The sequence below is a fragment of the Pan troglodytes genome, chromosome 21 (genome assembly GCF_028858775.2).
Source record: "Pan troglodytes isolate AG18354 chromosome 21, NHGRI_mPanTro3-v2.0_pri, whole genome shotgun sequence".
Lineage (NCBI taxonomy): Eukaryota > Metazoa > Chordata > Mammalia > Primates > Hominidae > Pan > Pan troglodytes.
The window spans coordinates 56,540,685-56,568,589 of record NC_072419.2 but is presented as its reverse complement, the minus strand read 5'-3'; the positions used below and the strand labels follow the sequence as shown (position 1 = coordinate 56,568,589).

At 52.8% G+C, this 27,905-nt stretch overlaps 1 long non-coding RNA gene across 1 annotated transcript; it reads right to left on the bottom strand.

Moving 5' to 3' along the window:
• Window positions 1-1,422: 1,422 nt before the first annotated feature.
• PELATON (plaque enriched lncRNA in atherosclerotic and inflammatory bowel macrophage regulation) lies at window positions 1,423-13,861 on the bottom strand. Its single transcript, XR_001712290.4, has 5 exons — window positions 13,587-13,861; window positions 5,483-5,572; window positions 3,872-4,004; window positions 3,694-3,779; window positions 1,423-3,028 (listed from the first exon to the last, which is right to left on the bottom strand). It is a non-coding gene; the product is annotated as a plaque enriched lncRNA in atherosclerotic and inflammatory bowel macrophage regulation (long non-coding RNA).
• Window positions 13,862-27,905: the final 14,044 nt, after the last annotated feature.

Below are 27,905 nucleotides of genomic sequence, written 5' to 3'. Positions count from 1 at the left end.
CAAAACAAAGCACCTGGTGCATAGCAGGTGCTTAATAACGTTTGAGGAATGAGTGAGTGAAATGATCGGGCCTCTTTAACTCTCGCTTTCCCCATCTGCTAGAAGAAATCATTACACTGAGTTATCTACTGAGTGCTTTCCAGGCCACACAGGGCTTCAGGAAGCCCAGCACAGCCCTCTCATCGTTCCTCCTCATAAAACCCTGAGATCGGGCTCTCGGTGGTCCCATTTTACAGGAACAAAGGCTAAGGGCCCAAGGCCACACGGCTGGAATGTGGCAAAGCTGGGATTGGAACCCAGGTCTCCAAGACCAGACCTCAGGCTCTCTGAACTGCCTGGCGTTCCAAGGCTATCCCTGGAGTGTGGAGCCGAGACTGGAATGCTGTCCCTGGCTGCAGGGTCTGGCTTCAGATTCCCAGCTCAACCCCAGATGTCAATCCCCTCGTGGGCCCCAACTCCAGGACCCAAGCCAAGGGTCTCTGCCTGCATCCCCTCCTGGGCAGTGGGTCAGATACACAAGGAAGAGAGAAAGAGGTATAGACGAAGACAGGGACTGAGAAATACAAAGAGACAGAAAGAGGCAGAAACAGAGAGACACAGAGAGAGACAGAACTCAAGAGGGACAAACTCATCTCCCATGCCTCCCTCCCTCCTGGGGGCCTTGGAACCTCCTTGCCAGCACCCCTGACCCATTCCCACCATCACCATTGACTCCCTCCAGGAAAAGATTGATCCACTGCCCCCCACCCCACATGGTCCTGGGCTGGAATCCCAGCCCAGATGCTGACCTCTGTGTGACATCAGACAGGCGACTCTCCCTCTCTGGGCTCAGTCTCTCCATCTGTGAAATGAGAACGCCAACCAGGGCAGTTTTATTGGCTGCTTGATGAGAGGGGGGCCTGGGCCTGACACCAACAAGCACCTAAGAGCCCTGGGCTGGGGGCGGGAGGTGAGCTCAGGGCTCCTCTCCCCGGAGAGGTCACTATTCATTTATTGGTTCTTTTAACAAACATTTATTGAGCACCAACTGTGTGCCAGGCATTGCACTAGGTGCATAAGGTAGACAAAAGTCCCTGTCCTGATGGAGCTAATGTTCTACTGAGGAGATAGGCAAGAACCAACAAGCAAATTCATACGAAATGTGCCGGGTGGAGAGAAGGCAACCAGTGGGGCAGTGGGGGTCGATAAATCCAGGCAAGTTGAGGGGAGGAAGTAAGGGTGTAGGGTGTAGGGTGGCCAGTGCAGGGAAGCTCCTTCGAATTCTTGTCATTTCTCCAGAGGCCATGACAGTTTTTATATTTAAGCCAGCTGCTGATGGTGGGGGACTCATTATCGATGCTCCCTGAGTTTCCGGCTCCCTGCAGGGCACTCTCATCAATTTCATCACATTGAATCTCCTCTGCAACCCCAGAAGACAGGTACTCGTTTTCATTTTTATTTATTATTAGTATTGTTATTTTTAGAGATGGGGTCTCATTCTATCACCCAGGCTGATGTGCAGGGGCATAATCATAGCTCACTGCAGCCTCAAACTCCTGGGCTCAAGCAATCCTCCCGCCTCAGCCTCTAGAATAGCTGGGACTACAGGCACACACCACCACACCCGGCTAATTTTTTTAGAATTTTGTAGAGACAGGGGTCTCACTATGTTGCCCAGGGCTGATCTCAAACTCCTGGTCTCAAGCAATTCTCTCGCCTCAGCTTCCCAAAGCGCTGGGGTTACAGGCATGAGTCACCACACATGGCCAGAGACAGGTACTCTTATTGTCCCCATTTCCCAGATGAAGAAACTGAGACCCAGAGAGATGAAGTGACTTGCCCAAGGTCACATAGCTGGAAAGGGGCAGAGCCAGGATTCAAATGGGGCCAAACAGGGATATAATCCAAGGTGAGATGGGCCGATATGATACCAGGGCAGGGGCTTGAAGGGGAGACAATCAAGCAGGGAACAGGGCTTATGCCAGAGCCCTCAGCAGCCAACAGGTTAAGGGCCCGGGAATCTGGGTCTCTGGCCCCAGATAGGGTGACAGCCACACCCAGGCTCAGCCTCTGGCCCGCGCCACCTGCTGGGAACACACAGTCCTCAGGACTAAGAGGCTCAAAATAGAAAGCGCAGGACCTGGGTCGAAGCCTGGAATGCCCCAGGCAGGCAGACCATGACTCCTGGAAGGGCCCAAGGCTGCAGGGCTGGGGCTGGCAGGGCGAGAGTCACTGGTATCCACTTGCTAGAGCCTGCGTCTCATCTTTGTTATTCTCCTGATGCAGTTTCCAAGACGCCAACTCCAGGATGTGACCAACCCGGGCTCCTCTCCTGGCCTAATCTCAGACCAGCTGTGTGGCCTTGGGCTGGTCACCTACCCCAGAGGACCTCAGTGTCCTTATCTGCCATCGGCTCATAGAGTTGTTCATTCAGGCAGTCAGCCAATGTGTGTCGAGCACTTACCATCTGCCAGGCACTGTGATGGCACTGGGGGCACACAGAGAACACAACAGACAAAAATCCCTGCCCTCATGGCTAGGTAGAAAGATCCTACCATGCTCAGAAGGAAGTGGGGGGTGGTCAGGGATGGCTTCCCATGTGGGCACCTGAAGGAGTTGTGGGAGGGAGCCATGTGGATGCCTAGAAGTGTTCCAGGCAGAGGAAACAGCCAGTGCAAAGGGCCCGGGGCAGTGTGGGCCTCAGGCTGTTTCAGGACCAAGGAGGAAGCCAGCGTGGCTGGAGGGTGAGTGAGGAGGAAGGCTGGGAGAGGAGACAGAGGGAGGTCAGAGAGGAGGCCCCGAGAGCCAAGGAAGGAATCCGAGGGTTTATTCTCCAAGCAACAGGGATCCCTTAGAGAGGACTTTGCTGTGGACTGATGTGGGCTGGCCCGCAGTTTTAATAGCTCCCTCTGGCTGAGTGTGGAGAGGGGATTTCTGGAAGACCAGGGAAGAGACTTCTGTGCCAGCAGAGATGAGCAGCAATGGTGGCAGTGGAGGCAGAAGGAAGGGCTTGGGTCGGGGGTCTGTTTGCAGGAGCTGCTGGGAGGACCTGCCGAGGGAGAGAAGGGAAGAGGGCGTGGGTGGGGGTTGAACAGAGGCCCCCTCCACCCTCCAGGCCTCAAGGAGCCCCACAGGAAGTGGGTGGTCAGGTGGCCCAGCTGGGAAGGCTGACTGGTTTGTCCAGCCTGAAGCCCACGACCCTCTCCCCACCCTCTGCCCATGGCAGCCCAGGGCTAGAAATGTACCTGGAATGTCAGCCATGAAGCCCGGCCAGACAGTGCCCATGGGACCTGCTGGGGGCCAGGTGAGCACCCTGGCCACAGCCCTGCCTACAAGGGGAATCTCTCGGACCCATTGACCAGGGTAAGTGGTAATTACAGGCCCTGGAGCAGAGAGGGTGGTGACCTCCAGCCAAGACACGCAGGGACTGCGATTCGCACGCAGGACCCCTAACCAGGCACACCCTCTTTGTTGCTGAACAGGCAACAAACTGCTCCAGAGACCAGGGCGTGTCAGCAGAAAGAGCACTGGGCTGTGAGTCCGAGACCCCCAGGGCCTTCTCTGAACCTTAGCCCCCTCATCTGCCAAAGAAATATTTATCCATGCACGCACGCTTGCATTGCTTCCCAAGCGTTTACTGGGCACTTGTCCTGGACAGGCGCCGTGCTGGGGGCTGGGTGTACAGCAGTGAACAAAACACACAAAAATCCCCACCTGGGCGATGGTGACATTCCACTGGAAAGAGACAGACAAGAAACAGGATCTACCAGCAGGTTAATTTCTAGGATACGTGCTAAGTCCTAGGAAGAAATAAAAACAGCATGAGGCCATAGGAATGAGGGGCTGGTCAGAGAAGGTGTCCCCAGGGGTGACTTTGGAGCAGAGGCCTGACCCTAGACAAGGATCCGCCATGGGGAGAGCTGGCGAGAGTGTCCTCTGTTCCAAAGGGAAGAGTGGGTGCGAAGTCTCTGAGGCAGCAGCAGGATAATTGGCAAGTTTATGGCAGAGAGATGAGGCCACCGTGGCTGTGGGTGAACAGAGAAGGGAGAGGCAGTGAGGTCAGGCGGGGCCAGGGCAGAGATCCTGCAGGCCCTGTGGGCTTCTGCTCTGAGTGAGTTGGGAGCCATGGAGGGTTCTGAGCAGAGAAGGGATAGGATCTAACTTGAGCTCTTACAGAATTCCTCTGGCTTAGGAAGGCGAGAGAGGAGGCGGGGAGACCAATGAGGAGACGACTGCAAACATCCTAGCTGGACCAGGGCAGGGCAGGGTAGTGGGGGTGGACCCTTGGACATGTGGATGAGTTTGCTGATGGGCTGCCCGTGGGAACAAGAGAGAGAACCCAGGTTGGGGGCCTGGGCAGCCAGGTGGCTGAGGTTGCCATCGCTGTAGCAGGGAAACTGCAGGTTTGTGGTGGGGGTAGACAGAGCTCCCTCTGAGCATGAGGCCCCACCCAGAGTAAAAGAAGGACTCCCAGTCCCCCACACCCCTGCCTCAAGCACAGATCAGTGAAGGGATTCTGTGGACAGGTGGCCCTGGAAGCTGTGATCTGCAGGGACGAGGTGCCTGCTGTCTACCTGGTGAAAGTCCTACCGATGCAGCTCTTGAGGCTGCCCAGTCTCACACCCCAGGGAGCAAACTTGGCACCTGTTCTTTGCCCTACGCTGAACATCCGCTGGGCTCCCGGGGTTGGTCCCGATGTTCATTTGGAATCTCAGGGGTGATGGGTGGGGAAGGTGGAAAAAGGCTGTACCTCTTTCCCACCCATCCCTGTCCCCCGTCAGCCAAACAGGGCTGAGGACTCGCGATCAGTTCTTCCTCTGCGCCCCTGTCCCCATACCGCCCCAAAAGCTCTCAGAGACAGCGTGACTTGTGGCCTCTGCAGCCAGGAACGTGCTCTGGTCCTGTCATCTCACACTGCCCCATCCCCCTCATAGTCACTTGGTTTTCTGCACGTAAGTTCCCTTTTCATAGATGGAGGAACTGAGGTTCCGAGAGGTGGGGCAGGCTCCCAAGTTCACACTCAGGTTAAGTGGCAGGGGCGGGATTCACACTCAGGTCCATCTGATTCCAAAGCTCTTAAGCCCTGAGCATTATAGCTGCTGGCTTAGGTCGGCTCCCAGAAGCTGACCCAAGACAAGGGTTTGGGTGCAAGTGGGATATTTGGGAGGTGATTCTAGAAACACTGGGAAGGAGTGAGGAAGTGACACAAGGAAGGTAGATGAGCAGGTCTCCTCAGTGGGCAACAGGAGCCCAACCCCCCAGAGGCCTCTGGGAGAACTCGCAGAAAGTACCTTCCCACTGTCCCCTGAGCCAGAAGCAAGGAGGCTGAGTGGGGGGACAAACAGACCCCACCTCTACTGGCAAGGGTCTCTCACTTGCTTCCCACACTCTCGTGGCCAGAGGAACCCCTTGGGCAAGAGATTCAGGATAGCAGCTGCAAGGGTGACCTCCCAGGTGGGCACCAACAGCTTCTGAGCCCCCCAACTTCCAGGACAGCACTTACCCCAGGGAACAGGATGATGTTCAGTAGGATGTGACTGAGCTGCGTGACCTTGGCAACTAGCTTCATCTCTCAGAGCCTCAGTTTTCTACTCTGAAGAAAGGAATCATTAAAAAAAAAAAAAACTGTTTCACAAGGGTTGCCGGGGATTCGATGGGACAAGAGGTAAAGGTCTGAGAATCACACGTGGCACATAGGAGGTGCGTTTTATGTATTTGTGGTTAAATGAGAGCATGCCTGGCGCATAGAAGCCACTCCACTATAACAGCTATTATCATTATTATTATAGTTTGTTGTTGTTGTTGTTTAGGACCTCTCCAAGACTGCGCAAGCCTAGGTCTGCTCTGTGGGGACAAGATGGTGGCTGGACAACCTCCCCAGTTTCCTGGGTCCCACAGCCTCTTGCTTAAGGCTGCCTGAACTTTGGGGAAACAGAGGAGGAGGAGAAGGAGGAGGAAGGGGCGGAGGCTTAGGCCAGGCCTGCTAGAGGTAACCACGGGCAGTGACCCCGCCTGAGAGGCCCCCATTCACCCGTCCACCCATCGCCAGAGCTGCCTGCCCATTCCACACAGGGGACGCCTCGTCTTGCACAACACAGGAAGGAGGAGGCCTGGGTGGCGGTGGGTGACGCCGGGACCCCGTGTCCACCCGGCTGCAGACAGGATGGGCAAGGGAGGCCCCGCCAGGCTTCCTGTGTGCCGAGCACACTGGGCAGAAAGGAGAAGTGGGGTCCAAGGTCACTGGGAGCTCTGGGCAGCACCTTCCCCTCCCTGGCCCAACTGTTCCGCCTGTTCTCCCTGACTCAGGCACCCAGGGTTCAAACCCCACCAGCTCGGCCATGTACCAGCTGCATGACTCTGGAACATGCAGCTCTCAGGGCCTCTGTGTCAGTCACTGCCAGGGTGCGGGGAAGCCCTCTGGGGGCTTGTCATCATCATCACCATTTCACAGATAAGGAAAACAAGGCCATGGGGTATTTTCTCTTTTTCTCCTTTTTTTTTTTTAAGACAGATGGGGGGTCTTGCCCTGTTGCCCAGGCTGGAGTGGAGTGGCACAGTCATAGCCCACTTCAGCCTCAATCTCCTGGGCTCAAGCAATTCTCCCACCTCAGCCTCTCAAGTAACTGGGACTACAGGCGTGCACCACTACACTCAGCTAGGTTTTTTTTTCCCCCCCTAGAGATGGGTTCTCACTCTGTTGCCCAGGCTGGTCTGGAACTCCTGGCCTCAAGCGATCCTCCCACCTCGGCCCACCATCATAAGGTATTTTCAAACAGCATTTGTTATACTTGAAGATTTAGAGGTACAACAGGGGAGTGCAGACCTGAGGACCTACTGGGTGCCGCAGACACACCAATGAGGCCAGCGTGGCCCCTATCCTCCATCCTGGGTCCACAGCAGGCATTACTAATCAATAATGAGTCTCCTTCCTAGTATCATAGATGCAGCCTCAGAGCCCTGCTCAACACAGCTCTTCGGCCACAGTCTCCATCCGAGCACCCAAGGCCTGAGTCAGTGAGGAAGGTAGATCTGCCTGCTCCATCCAGCAACAAACTGGACCAGAGGAAAAATCTGCCCAAGAGCGAGGCTGCCCTCTGGCAAGCTACCTTGGGGTACTTCCCTCGAACTTGTCTCCCCCAACTGGCTGGGAGTCTCAGGCTCTCTTCCTTGGAGGCAAACTTGATCTGGAAAAGGCAGCTCAGAGGAAGCATCTGCCAGCTCCCAGGCAGCCAGCAGGGCTGGAGCAGGGGATGCTGGAGCAGAGGCAGAATTAGGAGATCAGCAGGGCCCAGGCAGACCTGGGGCAGGACGTGGTGGGAAACAGTGACAGAGGAACTGGAGCTGGGCCTGTTCCTGGAGAGGAAGGGTCCAGGACAGGGCAGGGAACCGGCTGGGACCCGGAGAGGCCAGATCGCCAGCAGGTTGTGGGCCCCACCGGCAGTGCCAGGGAAAGTCCAGTGACCCAGAGTGCCCGGGGCCGGGGGGGATTGTGTAAAAGGAAAAATGAAACTGAATGCAGAGCCCTGGGCCTCCCGCCAGGCCTGGCCATCTCTCCCCACATTCACTGGCATCACCCCCGTCCAAGTTGCCATCCTCGCTCGCCTGGACATCTGCGGCCATCTCCGGCTGGGTGTCCCTGCTTCACACAGCCAGAGGGATCTGAAATGGGATCCCGCCCAAGTCTCTCCCCTGCTTTGACCCTCCAGTGACTGCCCATCCCATTGGAGATGTGATTCAGAGCCCACCCCTGGCCCCGAGCCCTGGATGTATGGCTCCAGCCCGGTCTCCACCACCCTCTCCTGCTTCTCTCCCGCACACTCATGCCCCACCAGCAACACTATTTCCTTCCTGTCCCTTAAATCTATCAACCTCATTCCCCACTCCGGGCCTATGCCTTTGCTGTGCTGCCTGTGACACCTTCCCCCATATTTTCCTTTGGTGGCTGCATCTCAGTGAGGTCTCAATAAATGCCCTCCCTCCAGAACCCCCAACCCCGAGCTACCCCAGACTCCTTCCCTGTCACCCTCCACCATATGCCTCTGGCATGTGTTTGTAGTATCTGTGTCTGGAAGTGTCTGCTTATTTGTTTACTTGTCTTTCTCACCAGAACATCAGCTCCACGAGGGTAAGGGCAATGTCCACTCTGGTCACTGCTGTATCCCCAATGCCTGGCACAGTACTGGACACAAAGTAGGTGCTCAATAAATATTTGTTGAAAGAGACTGAGAGGAAGCTGCTTAAATCAGCTAGAAGATTCTCACTGAGACCTTCCAAGTCCCCACGTGCCATCCCTCCCTGGGGATGACAGACCGTTCCCCGCCATATGTCAGTCTCTGAGTGGTGCACGGTGTTGGAGAGAATTCTGGTTGCAGCAGGAAAGATGATCAATTAGTGATGTCTGCCACAAACCAGGAAAGGCAGGGCAGCTCCAAAGAGATGGGGGCATTTTTGTCTCGTTTGTTCATTGCTCCACAGTACCAGGACAATGCCTGAAATCTAATAGGCACTCAATAAATATTTGTGGAATGTCATATACATGGGTTCCTTATCTAATTGGCTACTCCTTTCAGGGAGAAAAACACTTTTAGCTTATTCAACCAACAACTGCTGGCTAGCCATTCAGTGAGGACCCACTGTGTGCTAATCTGAGAACATTCCGGAGAGACTGATCCTCCATTTACAGAATAGGAAGCCAAGGTCTTCTTGGGACTTGATGGAGGTCACCAGCTGGGTTCAGCTGACCCCAGAGTTCTGTAAGAACCCAGACTCGAGGCCTGGGGTGGGAGGGTGAGGCCTCCCCAGACTCCTGCTCCCCACCCCTGGGCATCCCCAGCCCCCTCCCTAGGGCACGGAGGGGTGAGGACAGGCGGCTGCTGCTTCCCTTTTGGGGCATGTCACAGGGCTGTGGTTAAACGGAAGCAGGGCCCCTGCCCATCCCGAATGCAGGCCCCCCAGGGCCCCACCCTCCCCATTCCCTGCCCAGACTCTTCCCAGCTGACCATGGGCATCAGTTCCCCGTTCCTCTTTTCTCTGAGCAGAAGGAAGTGGGTGGGGCCATGAGAACATCTCACAGACTCAGTTTCCCCATCTGACAAGTGGGTTCAACCCCTGGCACCTGCAGGGGTTGGTCTGTGGGTGGGGGTTCAGTGAGATAAATCATGAAAGACGAAGAGACAGTGATTGTCATACCCAGACCAGGAAGGCAGAGGTGGGCGGAAGTGCCAGGTGACCCTGTCTCCTATCCCACTGAGGATCGAGTCCAGATGACCACCCCTGGCCTCAGGAAGAAGCTGGTGCTGCTGGCTCAGATCCTCCCAAGAACCCCTCTGCCTTTGGCATAGAGACTGGGCTGCTTTCACTGGGAGCCTGTCCAGCCCCCACCTCACCTTCCTCTCCACATCTGCCCCTCACTGCGAACCGTCCGCCATGTGGAGCTGCCAGCCCGTTAGCCTCTCCTACTCTGCTCCATTTCACAGCAGGGCCCTTGCATGTGCTGTGTCCACTTGCTGGAATATTCGTTCCTCCCTTTCTCATCTGCTTGGCCTCTACTCACCCTTCAGTTCCCAGCTCAGCTCCTAGGAAGCTTTCCCGAACACCCTAACCACATCAACCTCCTTCCCCCTTTACTGACCCTCAGATCACCTTGTACTTGTCACAGTCACAAATTGACATTTTGAAGGGTGTTCATGTCCCCCACCGGCCTGGGAGCTTCTTGTAGGCAGGGATCATTGTCACCCCCAGCTCAGTGGGTGCTTCATTGTGTGTTGAATGAATGAATGAATGAATGAATGATGAAGAATGAACGAAGGGGATAGGCAAGTCACGTCCCCCAGACAACCTCACCAGACACATCCTGCTCGAGCCTTTGGGTTCTGCCCTGCCCGGACCCCCTTCTCCAGGCTGGCTCTTTCTGCCACGCCATTTCTGGTCCTCAAAATGCCCCCTCCCTCATCTCTCGCCTCACTTTCCCAGATGGAGACCAAAGGGACAGACCTCGATCATGGGCTTTCAAACTGGGTTCCACTGAGCCTGGTGGTATTCTAAGGACAGGCCCTCGGGTCACCTGGAGAAGTGGTAAAGGTGGGGGGCCCCCACTCCTTATACCTACCAGGACAGCATCCCCTTGATCTTTTTTGTATTCAGGGCAGCCACCGCGCAGGCGCTTTAACCAACGAGGATTCAACTGCACACACTCGGCAAAAAGAACAAATACAGCCTTGGAGAGAGAAGAGCCAATTGCCAGGTGGCTGTATCGGGAGAGGGAGATGTGGGCTGGTGGATCCCCCCAGGCCAAGTCTGCTGGGTGCGATTCCAGCTTTAACGCAGACCTGTTGCTACAATGTGGTCCTTGAACGCAGGCCACAGGGTGGCCCCATGAGACCCAGCTGAAGCGGCCGTGGGATTACGCAGGCGGAATCTATGGAGAGACCGTACATCCGCCTCGGTTGGAGGGGCCACGTCCTTCCTGTGGAATCCCCAAGGGGAAGTTGGCCGTGGTGGATTGCCACCTTGCCAGACAGCTCGGGTGCTTGCGCCTGAGTGAGGCAGGCCATCGCTCGGGGTCCTCTGTTTGAACAATAGGCACCACAGCTCAGGAAAAGGGAAAACAAAAACAATAACCATCGGACAAGATGCCCCCAAAGGGAACACCGAGCACGGACCAAAAGTTCCTAAATTCCATTCCTTGCAACTGTCTCCTTCCAGACTCCTGGACAAGATGCCCCCAAAGGGAACACCGAGCACGGACCAAAAGTTCCTAAATTCCATTCCTTGCAACTGTCTCCTTCCAGACTCCTGGAGGTTCTGTGATACGGAAAGAAGGTTCCAGGCTCCAGTGCCCATTGCTCTGGGCATGATGGAGGCTCGGAGCTGCTCTCCCCACCACTGGGACACCCACCGTCATCCAGGCAGTGATCCTGGAAGAGGAAAGGCGGTGACCTCAGCCCAGGGGTCACCTTGGGACCCAGACACCATCCCTATGGACTGCATCTGTGGGAGGACCCACGGAGCCCGGCGCCAGCTGCTGCGTTCTGCGCACTGCCCTGTGCTGGCCCCATGCTGAATAAGACACAGTCCCCACTTGCCGAAGCTGACCTTTGGCAGGTGTGGTAGGGGTGGGCAGGGCTACTTTCAGGGATGGTCTGGGAGGCCTCTCTGAGGTGCACAGGCCCGAGTGAGGGGATGGGGCTGATCATGGAAAGATCCAGAAAAACAGCACCCAGGAGAGGTGGGGCAAAGCTCCATGTGTTCTAGCAGGAGGAGGGAGGTCACTGCGGGCAGGGAAGAGGGGAGGGGAGGTGGGGAGGGGGAAGGCCATGCAGGGCTGTCCTTGGGACCAGAGCAGGGACTGTCTTTCTCTCTGAGGGAGGTAGGAGTAGGGTTTGGAGTGAGGCAATGGTGTGACCTGACTTGGGTTCCAACAGGAGCCCTCTGGCTGAGTGTGGAGGGCTGTGTAGGGTGGGTGGGGAGTCCAGGGCGGAGATTCTGCCCAGGCAGGCGAGCAATGACCAGACAGAGGAGGGAAGACTTGTCAAGTTCTGGATTCAGTCCACAGGCAGAGCCGATGGAATTTGCTGAGGACTGAATGTTGGGGTTAGAGAGAGAGGAGTTAAGGACAACTCTGGGGTCTGAGGCCTGGCCCACTGGGTGGGTGGCAGTGCTGTCTTCTCAGCTGGGAAAGACACCCATGTCTCCCAGTGGGGTGCGCCCCTGGGACACCCATGGACAGACTGACAGAGCCCGCATAAAGGCACGAGGGACCCCGCACACCTGAGCTCACGGAGCAAGGGTCAGATGAAGGCAGGAGAGGGGTCGTTTTCAAGGCCCAAGGAGGAACGGGCAGGGAGGTAAGAGGAGAACCAGCGAGACCAGCAAGCCGCCATCAAGAGGCTGGGGAAGACTGTGCTCAAGGAGGGGGCAGTTACCCAGGGGGCAGACACTGCCAAGAGGACCAGCCAGAGAAGGCCGAGCAAACCCAGGCCCACTGTGCCACTTAGGCCGTCAGTGAGACTCCAGCTGGTGGCCAACCCAGCCGTGCCCCCATCACCTTCGGAGCCCACATCTCTTTGGAGCAGCCAGACAGGCTGAACCCTAATTGGCCTGAGTCAGCCACAGGAATTCCTTTCTGGTTCAAATGTGGACATGTGAGCCCATCATTCCATGAGACACCAGGGGACATCCACTGGGACATGTAAGAAAAATTGTTGGCCGGGCACGGTGGCTCACGCCTGTAATCCTAGCACTTTTGGGAGGCTGAGGTGGGTGGATCACCTGAAGTCAGGAGTTTGAGACCAGCCTGGCCAACATGGTGAAAACTCATCTCTACTAAAAATACAAAAAATTAGCTGGGCGTGGTGGCCCACGCCTGTAATCCCAGCTATGTGGGAGGCTGAGGTAGGAGAATCGCTTGAACCCAGGAGGCGGAGGTTGCAGTAAGCCGAGATCGCGCCATTGCACTCCAGCCTGGGCAACAGAGCAAGACTCTGTCTCAAAAAAAAAAAAAAGAAGTGAGATCCTGGAGGAGAAAGTCCCCTTTTCTGTTCATCTCTTCCTAGTTAGGATGTGATCATGTGGGACGTGATGTCTTGAGCCACAGCAGGCACTGGGGCCCATGAAGAAAGAGAAGTGAAGAGATGCCTACCTAGAGCGCAGGGAGCCTGCCCTGGAACACTGGAATGGCCCCACATTAGACTTCATGTTATAAGATTTAATTAATATTTTTACTGTTGCAGTCATAGAAGATGGCCTAATTGGAGCAAGAGGAAACATAGGAATGAACCTGAGACAGGGGAGAAAATGGAGAGAGGAGGGATGAGGGCTGGAAGGGGGTCAGAAACACCCAAGCACGGGGTTCAGATGCACAGCAGGCTCCCTAAGTGTGAGTTGCTGTTTCTGCAAACAGGAGTTGTTCCCTGAGCACCTACTCCCTACCAGGCACATTTCCAAGCCCTGGGTGTCCATCAAGTCCTTTAATCCTCCCAGCAGTGCCAGGGAGGCTTCATCTGCTCCCCACATCTCTGCTTCCCCCGCCCCATGTTCAGATTCTAAAAAACCAAAAGGGCTCCCTCTAATTCATCTCGCCCCCAGAGAGCACTGACTCCCCACGGTGTCCCACTGAGCCCCACCGAGTCCAGTCCACCTCAACTTTCCTGCCTCTGGGAACAGGGTACCCACCCTCTGAGGGCCCCACTTCCCAAAGTTCTTTGTCCTGGCACAGCAGGTGCTGAGTACCTCCCTGGACCTCTGTTTCCGCATCTGTAAAAAGCCACTAATCCTAGTTGCACCTCCTAGGCTGATTGTGAGGACCCAGGAAGGACCTTTGGCCCAGTGCCTGGCCTGTAGTAGGGCTCGGTAAGCGTGAAATCTGATTATTGCCCATTATATTTATGGTTATACACAGGGCTGGCCCTGCCTCCTGCTGGAGCCGTGGGTCTGTCCAGGTTGAGGAGCTGAGGTGCTTGGAGCGTCCCCAGATCCCAAACAGGGAGCTGGAGTAGGAGGCGGGAGCATGAAGTCTCCTGGGCCCCGCCCGCCACCTCGCCCTGCCGCCCCTGCTCAGCAGCCGCCCCGCCCTGCCACCTTGGTCTCTGAGAACCCATTGTTCCTACCTGGCTCTGCTCCAGGGTCCTGGCCTTGCCACTTCCTTCTAGGATCCCCCGCCACCCCCGGGGATTGGGCCTCCCCACGGGGTCCTAAATTGGGTGCCAGATGTGGCAGCTGTCCAGCAATGGGAACAGGAGCTGGAAGCCCAGCTCTCCCACATCCCAGCTGTGTGACCTTGGGCGCTTCCCCTCTCTGAGCCTCAGCTTCCTTGTTGGTTAAATGGGGTGACGGGACCTCACAGGGCTGTCATGAGGGTTTCGTGAGCCCAGGATGGCAGAGTGCCCAGCATGTGGTAGGGCTCGGGAACATTCATCCTAATTTCTCTGCTCCTCACGGGCCTAGAGGAAGAGCCAGAAACAGCAGAGGCAGTGGCCAGAGTGGGTAGAGCACTAGAAGGGGAGTCTAAGGCCAGGGTCCTGGCTCCAACCCTGCTGTGTGACCTCGGGCAGGCTGTGGGTATCTCTGGGCCCCAGAATGAGGGAAAGAAGTAGCTGGGATCCTCCTTCCTCCCCAGGAAGCAAAGCAGAGGGGTGATGCCAAGTTTTCTTTTCATTTTTTTTATTTTCAGCACAAAGGGCTCAAATGGAAAGCAGCTGCAGAGACAGAGAATCCGATTGTGAAGACACCCGAGACTCCAGGCAGGCGGAAGAGGCAGCGTCTTGGGTGCTGGGCTGGGTAACAGAGGCCAGGGTATTGACCAGAGACTCCAACAAGCAGGGGACAGCTTGGGGGGTGGGGGGTTGTCTCCCACCCCTTCTTCAGGGTGCTGGCCTAGGAGACAGGGACCCCGACTCGGGCATCTCCTGCTTAACCTCAGTTTCTGTGTCCAGACATGGGCAGGCCATCCTGACTCTCTTAGCCTTGGTTTCCATCTCCAAAATGTGTCCAGTAGTGGCACCTTCCTTCTAGGGAGGGGTTGTGTGGTTAAGGTCTCGGGGCGGGCTCCTCAGTCAAACAGGCTTGGCTTTGATCCTGCCTCTGCCTCTCACTAACTGTGTGACCTGGAGTAAGCCACCTCCCCTCCCTGTGCCTTGATTTTCCCATCTGTGAAATGGAAACAATAATAGAACTAATCTGCTGGGGAGATGAACTGAGAAGACTCAGCCTGGTGCCTGGAGCAGAGTAAAGACTAATGATTATTGTTGTCTTTCTTTTTGGAGGCAGAGTCTCACTCTGTTGCCCAGCCTGGAGTGCAGTGGCAGTGGCGCGATCTCGGCTCACTACAAGCTCCACCTCCCAGGTTCGATCATTGACCCTCCAGCCTCAGCCTCCCGAGAAGCTAGGACTATAGGCTCACACTACCAGGCCCAGCTAATTTTTTGTATTTTTAGTAGAGACCAGGTTTCACCATGTTGACCAGGCTGGTCTTGAACTCCTGGCCTCAAGTGATCTGCCTGCCTTAGCCTCCCAAAGTGCTGGGGTTCCAGGTGTGAGCCACTGCGTCCAGGCATCTTTCTTATTATTATTATCCCAGGAGTTCCACCTGCTAAGGCCCCAGCCTCAGAAAGCCTCCCTTCCCCTGAGTGCTGGTTCATCTCAACAATTTCCTCACATATTTCTTGAGCAGCAACTATACCGGTCTTGGCAAAGCCAAGGTTCTATCTAGGAGAAGAAAGACATTAAATGAAGGACCCGTGTGTGAAGGGCTTGGTGAGTAGCAGGGGCTCATTGACACTGTTCACCAGCACCTGCCCCCTCAGCTGCTCTGTGCTGGACTCTTTCTGGGCTCTGGGGACACAGTCTTCAGGGGAGTCCCAATCAGAGGGTCTGGGTGGGGGTGAGAAGCTGGTGTGTGGATGAGGCAGTTTCTCACACTGTGGCAAGGTCTGTGATGGAGGAAGTCCAGGTGACTTTGGGAGCCAGAGGTCAGGATGGGCTTCCTGGAGGAAGTGGTTAGGAATGAAAATAACATCTATCCAGCATTATTATGATGATGTGTCAGGCGCTGTTCTCTCAACACCCCGCTCCAGAAGGTTTTCTTCTCACACACCCATCCTACAGGTGAGTCTGGGATCAAAGAGGCCCAGTAGGGTGTCAGAGGTCACGTAGCCAAGACATGGCAGAGCTGAGATGAAACCCCACAGTGGGACACTGCCCCACCTGCCCCCCGACAGCGCTCTCCAGCCTCCAGGCCTTTGCTCCGGCTCTTCCTTCTGCCCAGACATTCCAGACCCTGCACCGTCTCATATCCACTCTGCTGGAGGAATGAAGAGAACAGCCCTTGGAGGCTGCAAAGTGTCCTCAAGCCTCAGTTTTCCCATCTATGAAATGGGGATAGCACAGGGCTTTCCTCTCGGGCTGCAGAAAGGATCGAGAAAAGGCTTATTATTCACCTAGGGCCTAGCCCTTGGGAACCAGTCTGGAAGGACAGCTGTTATTATTGCTAATGTTGTTCCTATCACAGTGACAGCGTGTCCCGTTAGGCCTGCAAACCCCTATACCTCAGTTTTTCCTGTAATGAAACCTGCCTGCTGAGGCCTCGGTGAGGGCTCATTTAATGATAATCTTTAGGGAAAAAAAATACACCCCCCAAGCCGCCTGTGTGGCTGCAGCCCACAGGGGTAACCTGACGCCCCTCGCCTGACCTGGCCCCCAGGTCTTTGTGTGAGTCCTGCCCAGATTACTGTATTTGTCCAAACCCAAAGCCAAGGCTGGCATGAGCTCAATGCTCTGCATTGTGCCACAGCCAGGCCCCCCAGGCCTCATCCCTCCTCCCGCTGGGGATCCGGCCCCCAGGAGGTGTCACAGGGGAAATCAAAAACCCAGCAGGGCCCACTGGGGTGGCCTCCTGGGTGCCAGGCGCTAGGCTTACGCTCCTTGCGTGTTGCCTCATCAATCCTTCATGACCTCACTGTGCAGAAAGGCACATGCTGTGCCCATTTTCCAGATGGAGAGAATGAGGCCCGGGTAGCCACATTGTTGCTACAGTTCATGCCGGTGGAAGTGGCAGAGCTCAGGTCAGGCTGAAAGAGGACCTGTCCCCAGGAGAGGAACCTGGGAACCCTGGATCTTCAGCTGGAGCCAGGCATCTTGGGGAGTAGAGATGAAGGAAAGCTGAACCATGTGGCAGGGGACACCATGGCTAAGGATTCCGCCCTGAGTTCAAGTCCAGCTCTGCCACACGCCCTGCACAGAAACCTACTCCTCTCTGAACTTTGCTTTCCTGAACGAAAAAAATGGGGGAGCAGCTGAGCACGGCAGCTCACGCCTGTAATCCCAGCACTTTGGGAGGCCGAGGTGGGAAGATCACTTGAGGTCAGGAGTTTGAGACCAGCCTGACCAACATGGTGAAACGCTGTCTCTGCTAAAAAGACAAAATTAGCCAGGCGTGGTGGTGGGCACCTGTAATCGTAGCTACTCAGGAGGCTGAGGCAGGAGAATCACTTGAACCTGGGAGGCGGAGGTTGCAGTGAGCCCAGATCGCGCCACTGCACTCCAGCATGGGCAACAGAGCGGGACTCCATCTAAAAAATAAATAAATAAATAAAAAGTAACAATAACAATAAATAAATAAGGAAACAATAGCTTTTCCTCAGGGGCTGGGAGAGGACTCAGGCCGTAAGGTAGGTGAAACACTTAGCAGGTAGTAAGTGCTCAATCTACAGGAGCTTAAAAACCCAACCGCATCCTCCATGGGGAAGAATCTGTCTCCTGCCTGCAGGTCTGAGATTCCAAAACACTGAGGAAATTTGGCTCCAATGGGACCTGGTATTTGGGGAGGGAGTTAAAAAGGAAGGGTGGGGGAGCAGTTTTTGGGGATCACTCTCTCCTAGGAGTTCCCTCCCCTCTTCCCAACTTCAGTTTCTCCATCTGACCAGGCTCCTGCCCAGCCCCTCCTAGAGAGACTAGTTTTGGGGCTGATTTTGTTGCTTGCTGTTTTTTTCACATCTACACATACAATCACTCAGTCTAGTGTGTCTCACATGCCCGCATGGAGCCACTGTGTGTGCACTGTTGTGGTTTTTCATTTTTACTTTTCTGCAAAAGCCTTCTTTTTTTCCCTTGGTGACCATTGAGAACGGATTCTTACCTATTTTTCTATAAGAATGAAAATCCCATACAGACTGTCTGCCCGGACAAAGGGTTTCTTTATCTGTCATTTCTTTTACAAATCAGAATCACATTGGGCATCCTTTTCTGCATCTTGTATTTTTTACTCAAGAATACCCACACAAGGCCAGGAGCGGTGGCTCACACCTGTAATCCCAGCATTTTGGGAGGCTGAGGTGGGCGGATCACTTGTGGCCAGAAGCTTGAGACCAGCCTGGCCAACATGGTGAAACCCAGTCCTCTACCAAAAATACAAAAATTAGCTGGGCATGGTGTCGTGCGTCTGTAATCCCAGCTATTCAGGAGGCTGAGGCGCAGGAATCGCTTGAACCCAGGAGGCAGAGGTTGCAGTGAGCCGAGATCATGCCACTGCACTCCAGCCTGGCTGACAGAGCGAGACAGTCTCTCAAAAAAAAAAAAAAAAAAAAAAAAAAAAAAAAATATATATATATATATATATATACACACACACACACACACACGAAACAAGCCCTTGTATACCAATTACCATAGCAGCACTAGTCACAGTAGCCAAAAGGTGGAAACAACCCAACTGTCCATCAGTCGATGAATGGATATGCAAAATGTGATCTAGCCATACAACAGTATTTGATCATTTTTTAAAAATGAAGTACTGGTGGGGCGCAGTGGCTCACGCCTGTAATCCCAGTACTTTGGAAGGTCAGGGCGGGTGATCACCTGAGGTCAGGAGTTCAAGACCAGCCTGGCCAACATGGTGAAACCCCGTCTCTACTAAAAATACAAAAATTAGCTAGATGTGGTGGCACATGCCTGTAATCCCAGCTACTCGGGAGGCTGAGGCAGGAGAATCACTTGAACCCGGGAGATGGAGGTTGCAGTGAGCTGAGATCATGCCACTGCACTCCAGCCTGGGCGACAGAGTGAGACTCCATCTCAAAAAAATTAAAATTAAAAATTAAAAAAAAAATGAAGTACTGATGCATGCCACAACGTGGAAGAACCTCAAAAACATTAGGCTAATTGAAAGAAGTTAGACACAAAAGGTCATATATTATATGATACTGTTTATATGAAGTCTCCAGTATAGATAAACCCATAGAGACAGAAAGAAGAATGACTGTTGCCAGGAACTGGGGGGAGGCAGGAATGAGGAGTGACTGTTTAATGGGTACATGGTCTCCTTTGGGTGATTTAAAATGTTTTGGGGCCTAGCACAGTGGCTCATGCCTGTAATCCCAGCACTTTGGGAGGCTGAGGCAGGCAGATCACTTGAGCCCAGGAGTTTGAGACCAGCCTGGGCAACATGACAAAACCGCATCTCTACAAAAAATACAAAAAATTAGCTGGGCGTGGCGGCATGTGCATTTAGTCCCAGCTGTCTAGGAGGCTGAGGTGGGAGGATCACCTGAGCCTGGGGAGGTTGAGGCTGCCCTAAGCTGAGATCACACCACTGTACTCCAGCCTGGGCAACAGAATGAGACTGGAAAATAAAAAAGAAGGGAAGGGGAGGAGAGGAGAGATGAGGGGAGGGGAGGGGAGGGGACAAAATGTTTTGGAACTAGATAGAGGTGATAGTTGTACTACATTATGAATGAACTAAATGCCACTGAATTGTTCACTTTAAAATGGCCAATCAATGGTTCATTTAAATGGTTACTTTTATGTTATGTGAATTTTTCCTCAATTTAAAAACATACACATGTATCTTCCACCTCCTGTTTAAAACAAGGGTGGAATATTACATACACTAATTTCCCTTGAATTTTTTCATTAAAAATAAAATCTAGAGGGAAAAAAATGCTTGTGTAACAAATAATACTTAAAAGCAAACAAACGAAACAGAAGGGTCCTGGGAGGGCTGCGGGTCATACTTTTCAATGGCCGGGTAACAACACCAGGGTGTGGCCAGGCCTAAGCAGCGTCACCCATCTCCCCGAAATCATGAGTGACGAGTTCTCATTTTGGCTCTTTTTTTTCCTCTAGACACATGTAGGCACTAGACACTTTACACACAAGAGTTTACTCAGCTCTTAACCCAACCCCATGTTTCCCCCATTTTTCCAATGAGAAAACTGAGGCTCTAAGAGGAGAAAGTGAGGCAGTGAATGAGCCAGAACTCGAACCCAAGCCCATCTGACCCCACAGCCACACAGGCCTCGCTCACTCCTTCCTTAGGACACAGTAAGGAAGAGGAGAAACAATGGCACCTGCCCGTGGGGAACTGACATTCTAGTCTGGGAGACAGACGAAAAACAAAACGAATCCATAAACTCTATGGCCTATTCCCAGAGGCTGGGGTTCTAGGGAGAAATAAAGGAGGGAAGCAGGGGAAAGGATGGTGGGGAGTCTGGAATTTTAAGAAGCGCTGTCAGGGAAGGCTTCGCTAGGAAGGTGATGTCTGGGCTTGAAGGAGGTAAGGGAGTGAACAGGTGGCTTTCATCCATTTGGTGGGACAACAAGCACGAAGACCTGGGGGCAGGGAGCTGCTGGGAGCTGGGGGCTGCTGGCACATGAAGGGGAAGAGGCCAGGCCAGGCCACGGAGGGCGTGGAGGCCGGCTGAGGGGCTGGGGCTTTATTCAGAGAGTAACGGGGAGCCATGGAAGGGTTTGGAGCACAGCCGTTGGAGGTCAGATTTAGATTATGAAAAGCTCCCTCTGGCTTCCCCAGGAGAAGGTGGCAATGGAGCTGGGGTGGGGGAGGTGAGTGTGTCAACAGTGGCTCAGGCAGGTGTTGGCACAGAAGCGGAGAGAAGTTGTCTGATGCTGGGCAGCTGGGGTAGGGGGCGGAGAGAGGACTTGGCCACCTCCCCACCACCTAGTCACCCCTGAATTTAGTCCCCCTTGGAGGAGGCCAGGCCCCAACCACCCCAAAGAAAGTGCTAAGAGGGGAAGCCAAGCTCTGCTGACTCATGGGCCTGGACCTCTCAACTTCCCTCCTGGGGAGCCTTAAGCCCAGAAGATGGGGTGGGGAGCCCTGTGGGAACTGAGAGCAAATAAATAATTATAATTGTGGTAAGGGATAGAAAGTGGTTAACAAGGTGATCTGACTTGAGGGGGTGTCATCAGGGAGGGCTTCCTGGAAGAGGGGATGTTTGAGCCCAAATCAGAAGAATAAGAAGGCCCCAGTTTAACCAGGTCAAAGATAGAAGGAAGAGCATCCCAGACAGAAGGAACAGCCCCTGCAAAGGCCCTGTGGCTGGAGGCAGCCTAATGAGTTCAAGTTTCTGAAAGGAGGCCTGGCTGGGCAGAAAGAGACCACTGTGTGCTGAGCCCAGGACAGACAGCGGCCATGCCCCAGCCAGGGAACATGCCCAGCCCAGGTCAGCACATGGTCAGCTCCTGGCAAGGCCTGCTTCTGCTGCCATGGAGGTTTTGTTGGTGAGGTTCCCCACCCATAAACTTCTCCAAGCTTCACCACGAGCCAGTGAAATAATAAATGTACTTAGAATAGAAATCAAGGAAGTACCAGAAATTGTTATTCTCTTTGGCTAGACAAGGAAATCAGAGCTCAGAGAGCAGAATGGTTCTCAACTTTTCGAGTCATGCCACAAGTAAGAAGGTCAAGAAGAGCTTCCACGCCCAGCACCAGCCCCTCACAGGACTGGCCATGGGCTAGCCTTTGTGACAACTGGATAGGGCCCCTGGGTGGGGCAGATGGAGGACGGAGAGGCAGAAAAACGCTCCACAGCAGAAGCTGGCTGGGTGCCCATGGAGGCAGGGACAGAAGATGACAGCAAGGAGGAGAGACACACTGATGACCGAGACAGAGAAACGAGAGATACACAGAGGGACAGTGGGGAGAAAGGAAGAGACAAAACAGTGGAGAGAGAGAGAGGAGAGGAGAAGGGGAGAGGATGGGAGGAGACAGGAGAGGAAGAAAGGAGGGGGGCAGGGAAGGAAGCTGTGGGGAGAGGAGAGGAGAGAAGAGGCAGAGAAAAGAGAGAGACAGAAACAGAGACAGACAACACACAGAGAAACAATGAGAAGGAGGTGAACAAGACAGAGACTGTGACAGAGAGAGAAAAAGACAGAGACAGATTCAAAAACAGAGACACACACACACAGCCGGCCAGGATGGGGCAGATGGGCCCACAGCCTTCCAGACTCACCCAGCCTCACTGCCTCCCAGTCTCCAATTCTTCAAGCCTGGGATTCTAAGAACTTTGCAACGTTTTCAAGGTCTGATTTTAAAACGCTGAGGCTCCCTCATTCAGCAAGCACTAATTGAATGCCTACTGCATATTGTGCACCAATACTGTTCCAGGCAGCCAACACTGTTCCAGGCACTGGGGCACCACAGTGCACCCAGATCCAGCCAAACTTTCTAGGGCTGACACCGCAGAACACTGCCCATGGACATGTGATAAAGGGCTTGGAGGCTGGCATCAAGAAACCCCACTCCTGGGGTTGGAGGGGGTTAGGGAGTACAGGGCAGGCTGCCCAGCTGACCCCAAGAGGAGGGGCAGAGGTCCCTGGGGTGGGAGGGGTCCAGTAGGGTTCAAAAGCTACAGCAGGAGCCTGTCACGTAGCAGGGAGGCCAGTGTGGCTGGGCGAGGGGCAGAGGGCAAGGCGGTGAGTGGGAGAGGTGAGCTCAGAGAGGAGATAGGAGTCAACACGCAGGGCCTTGTAGGATCTCGCAGGGCCTCCGAGTGGGGTGGGATCTCTGGGAGGGCTCTGAGCAGGGGTGGAACAGGGTCTGAGTTGGTTCTGGCAGGGTCCTCTGGCTGCGTGTGAGGAACAGGCAGGGTGGCCCAGGGCAGAAGCAGGGGCCCCAGGCAGGAGGTGACTGCAATGGCACAGGCAGGATGATGGGGCTAGACCAGGCAGCATCCAGGAAGGTGGGGGGACAGGAAGGAGCCTGAAGCTCTGGGGACAAGTGAGAAGACTTCAGATGGGCCTAGGGCCCTATTTCTAGGACTCCCATTCTCAAGAGTTCTATGAACATCTTTTCTGATACAATGAGCCACACCCCATCCTGGCCTCGCTATCGTAAGCTTCAGCAAGCTCGGCTCAGCAAGTTCTCAGTGGCCCCGAAACAAGGCTCCCCACACTTGGATGCTTCTTTCCACCAAAGGGGCAGAAGATGGAAAAGAAAAGAGGAGATGAGGGGAGCGAAGGGGAAGAGGCAACAGCACCCTTCTTTGGCAAGACACACACACAGACACAGACACACACACACAGACACACACACAGACACACACACACAGACACACAGACACACGCACACACACAGACACAGACACACAGACACACACACAGACACACACAATACACACACACAGACACATACACAGACACACACAGACACAGACACACACACACATACACACACAGACACACACACACACACACACATACAGACACACACATCCTACGCACTCACCTTCCAGAAACCCTCAGAATGATGGGGCAGAGGAAAGGCCCTCCCGAGTGAGAAAGGGCCCAGGAGCCCATTGCCTCTTTAGGAAACGTTGGAAGTAAGTGATTCATTCCTGCCAGAAATGAGAAGAAGTGGTAAGAATAGCCATCGCCGCTCCTGTGTGCCAATGGCATGCCCACCGCTTCCCAGATATTATTTCTATTTTTATGAATTGTCCTTGTGTATCTGATGACAAAATTAAGAGACTCATTGTTTTAAAAAAAATGAGAGAGAGAGAGAAAGCAGAGGAGGGGGAAGAGAATGACAGGGAGGAGAGGAATTCTAACATCACGGAAATACGTAACTCACACCCCTCCACTCACGCTCTGCCCCCAAACACTCCAGGCCCGCACCTGCCTCAGGGCCTTTGCACTGGTTCCCTCTTCGTGGAATGTTCTTATCCTGGAGCCAGCCACACGGCCCCCTCCCTGCTCATAGAGAGGCCTTCCTGACCAAGCAGCTGCCCCCGCCACATCTGTGATTTTTCTTCCCAGCACTTAGTGCTACCTCACATTATAATTGGTTTATGGTCTGTCTGCCACCAGTAGAACATCAGCCCCAGGACAGCAGAGATTTTTGTCTGTTTCGTTCAGTGCTCTTTCCTTGATGTTCTGAACAATTCCTGGCACACAGTCGGTATTCAGTGAGCATTTGAATGAATGAGTGAATGAATGCATGTGTGGATGAAATGGCTCTCTGCTCAGGCAGACCAGGAAGAGGGGTTTTCTGAGGGGAACAACTGGATCCTCCATGTGCCCGGAACACAGTAGGCATTTGTAGAATGGCAGATGGATGGACGAACAGACAGACTGAGTGGGGAAGGATAGGACCATGAGGAAATGAGAGATACCAAAGCAAGAAAACAAAAAGGAAAACAAGAAAAGGAAATATCATTAATCCAGGCTTCTGAGTGCCTGACCTGTGCTAAGCCCGCTCCACGTATTAGTTCATTTCTTCTTCCCAGCAACCCCATGAAGGAGGTTTTGTTTTAAGCCCTGGTTCCAAATGGGGAAATTGAGGCTGCACGAGAAGCATTTTTTGCCACGTTCCCATGGCCAGGAAGGGCAAATCGGGCCTGCGTGCCTCCGAAGCCAGTGCTCCAAGAAGGCTGTGGCTGGTGCACCCAGGCTGTGTGCCAGGCGCAGGGCTGGGCTCACCAGAAGGAACGAGGGCCAGGGGATGCCAGGCTTTCCACATTTGTAAGAGAGGGTGTGTGTTCACATTTTTAGGTGAAATCTCTTGCTTTTCAATGCTGGGAGTCAAATTAAAAGTTTAGAAAACACGATACAGGCCTAAAAAGCACATCTGAGGGCTGCTAGTGTGAGACCTTAGGTCCAGGATTGAGATTTATTTCGGGGAACAAGGATATTATTGAGAGTGGGGTAGACAGAGAAGGCTTCCTGGAGGAGGTGGAAGAGGCTGGGCCTTGGGTTTGAGAGGAGGGGACCTTATGTGAGGAGAAGCAGGAGGGGCCTTTGGTTGGGTCACCCAGAGGCCACTCTTGGGGTCAGGGTAGGCCTCCTTCAAGAAGCCCGGGCAGAAGCAGCACAGCAGGTCAGACCAGATTCACACCGGGAACACCTAGGGGGCAGAGCACCAAGGCCGTTCTCGCACCCCCCACTTCCTCCCCTTACACATCCTGTCCCTCCCTCATTGACCCTCCGGGGATCTGAGCTGCCTGGGACATTTTCCCCAGAAGACCCTGCTTCCTTGTGAATTTCCCATGGGGGCTAGCTGGAGGGAGGGACTGACGGTGAGTCAACATGGCAGCTGGACGGACTGGGAACAGCATAAGAGCTCTTTCATCCACTGGCCATTAGCAACAACACAGCCTCAGGCAGAAAACTTTGAGAATTAAAACACAAATTTATTGGCTCCCAGGGAAATCAGAACATCGAAGCGAAATATTGTGATTATAATACTACGTCAACCAGTCAACCATAAGGTGACCTTTTTCTCTTAGCTGTATATGAATTCTATTTAATGTGAAATATAGATACATTTTAATGTTTCACACGATTGAGCCTGGGTTTGAATTCTACTTCACCACTTATTAGAAGAGAAACTTTGGGCAAGATATATAGCTTATCTGTGTCTGCATTTCCTCATCTGTAAAATGGGGATGAACAGAGAACCAGTGTCTAGAGCTGTCATGCAGTCCAAAGGAGATCATGTGTGGTGAGCACTTAGAAAGTACTTGTCAGATAATAAGTGTTCAGGTAGTAATAAATAAGGTTATGAATTTAGTGTCGCACCACTATTTCAAATCATATTATAGGATAGGCATAGTGGCTCACACTTGTAATCCCAAGACTTTGGGAGGCCAAGGCAGAAGGATCACTTGAGGCGAGGAGTTAGAGACCAGCCTGGGCAACATAGTGAGACTCCATCTCTACAAAAATATTTTAAAATTAGCCAGATGTGGTAGTGCTTGCCTGTAGTACTAGCTATTCAGGCGGCTGAGGTGGGAGGATTGCTTGAGCCTAGGAGTTGGAGGCTACGGTGAGCTGTGATCATGCCACTGCACTCCAGCCTGAGTAAGAAAGCAAGACCCTATATTTAAAAAAAAATTAATTAATTAAATTCATCACATATAATGGATTCTGGAGACATCAATATAAACTCATGTTTAGCTAAACATGAATATAACTAGTTACACATGGAAATATTGATAACTGTGTGTATATACACAGGTTAGTATACACACAGATATTTCTTTGCTCCATCAGCTGAAAAGGGCTAAAAGAAATGATACCCCAGCAGCCATGAGCACACCCGGCACCCAGATCTTGGTTTCTAATACCATTCTCTAATAAAAAGAACCAGGACTCTTTAGAGAAATGGCTGATTCTAAGACTGCAGCAGGAAATATATAAGTTGAATGTGGAACAACTTGTAGTGCCAGAAAATATGAAAGGACTTCAAGAAAACTACACTGATAGGGGTCTGTGGAAGGCGGCAGGAGCCAGTTGAAAGAGCTCCCAATGGCCAAAGTTAGCAGAATTTGAGCAAGAAAATAAATAAAGCAACCTTGGATTATAACCCAAAGTATAAATAAAGTAAATATCCGTGAGTCTGTACTGATATAAATAAAATATTGAATAAATGCATAGGAATGAAGAGGCAAATCTCTCATGCAGAAAAATTCCAAATAATTTACATAGATGCCCCAGTGGAAAGGAGGGGAGATAACTCCTCACACCTCAGGCGTAGGCTGCACACAGCAGCGTCTTGCCAAAGAGTACAGTGTGGAAAAAGGAAAAAATAGCAACTTGACGGTGGAGAAACTTCACAAATACTACTCAGGCTAGGTGATCAACGTCAACAGCAACAGTTGGAAGTCACATTAACAGTAAGTACACTTGATATGCTGTGATAAGATAACATTTTACCTCTGAGATCTTCTTCCCCCAAACCTATAACCCTAATGTGGTCATACAAAAAAACATCAAATTCCAATAGAGGGATATCCTACAAAATCCCTGACCAGAACTCCTCAAAACTGTCAAGGTCATCAAAAACAAGGGAAGTCTGAGAAATTGTTATGACAAGAGAAGCCTAAAGGGACATGACAATTAAATGTCACGTGATACCCTGGATGGAATCCGGGGACAGAAGAAGGACATTAGGGAAAAATTAAGGCAGTCAGAATAAGCTATGGACTCTAGCTCATGACAATGTATCAACGTTGGTGCATTAATTATAACATAAAGGTGGAGCGCAGTGGCTCATGCCTGTCATCCCAGCACTTGGGATCCCTTGAAGCCAGGAGTTTGAGACCAGCCTGGACAACATAGCAAGACCCTGTCTTTACAAAAAAAATACAAAAGTTAGCTGAGCATGGCGGCCCATGCCTATAGTTTCAGCTACTTGGGAGGCTAAAATGGGAAGATTACTCGAGCCCAGGAGCTCAAGGCTACAGTGCACTATGATTGTGCCACTCCAACCTCAGCAACAGAGGAAGACCCTGCCTCAAAAAACTTAAAATTTAAAAATGGTAACAAACCTACCAAATTAATGTGAGACATGAATAATAGGAGAAACTGGTCATAAGGTACAATCTTTTCAGTTATTCTGTACATTTAAAACTTCTCTTAAAAATAAAGTCTATCGGCCGAGCACGGTGGCTCACGCCTGTAATCCCAACACTTTGGGAGGCTGAGGCGGGTGGATCACTTGACGTCAGGAGTTCGAGACCAGCCTGGCCAAAATGGTGAAACCCCCATCTCTACTTATAATACAAAAATTAGCCGGGCGTGGTGGCTTGTGCCTGTAATCCCAGCTACTTGGGAGGCTGAGGCAGGAGAACCACTTGAACCTGGGAGGCAGAGGTTGCAGTGAGTTGAGATCACGCCACTGCACTCCAGCCTGGATGACAGAGCGAGACTCCATCTCAAAAGAAAAAATAAATAAATAAACTCTATTTTGGTTGGGGGCAGTGGCTCACGCCTGTAATCCCAACAGTTTGGGAGGCTGAGGCAGGTAGATCACCTGAGATCAGGAGTTTGAGACCAGTCTGGCCAACATGGCAAAACCCCGTCTCTACTAAAAACACAAAAATTAGCCAGGCGTGGTGGCACTGCGCCTGTAGTCCTACCTACTCGAGAGGCTGAGGCAGGAGAATTGCTTGAACCCAGGAGGCGGAGGTTACAGTGAGCTAAGATCACACCACCGTACTCCAGCCTGGGAAACAGAGAGAGACTCTGTCTCAAAAAAATAAAAATAAATAAATAAATAAACTATCTTAACAACTGGATTTTTTTTCCAGTGAGTATGTTTTTCCCACACTCTCATAATTCACAGAATGACTTTTTCACACCTGGTTGGAACATCTTCCACATTTGGTCTGTCATCCCGCCAGTCATTCTGTGGG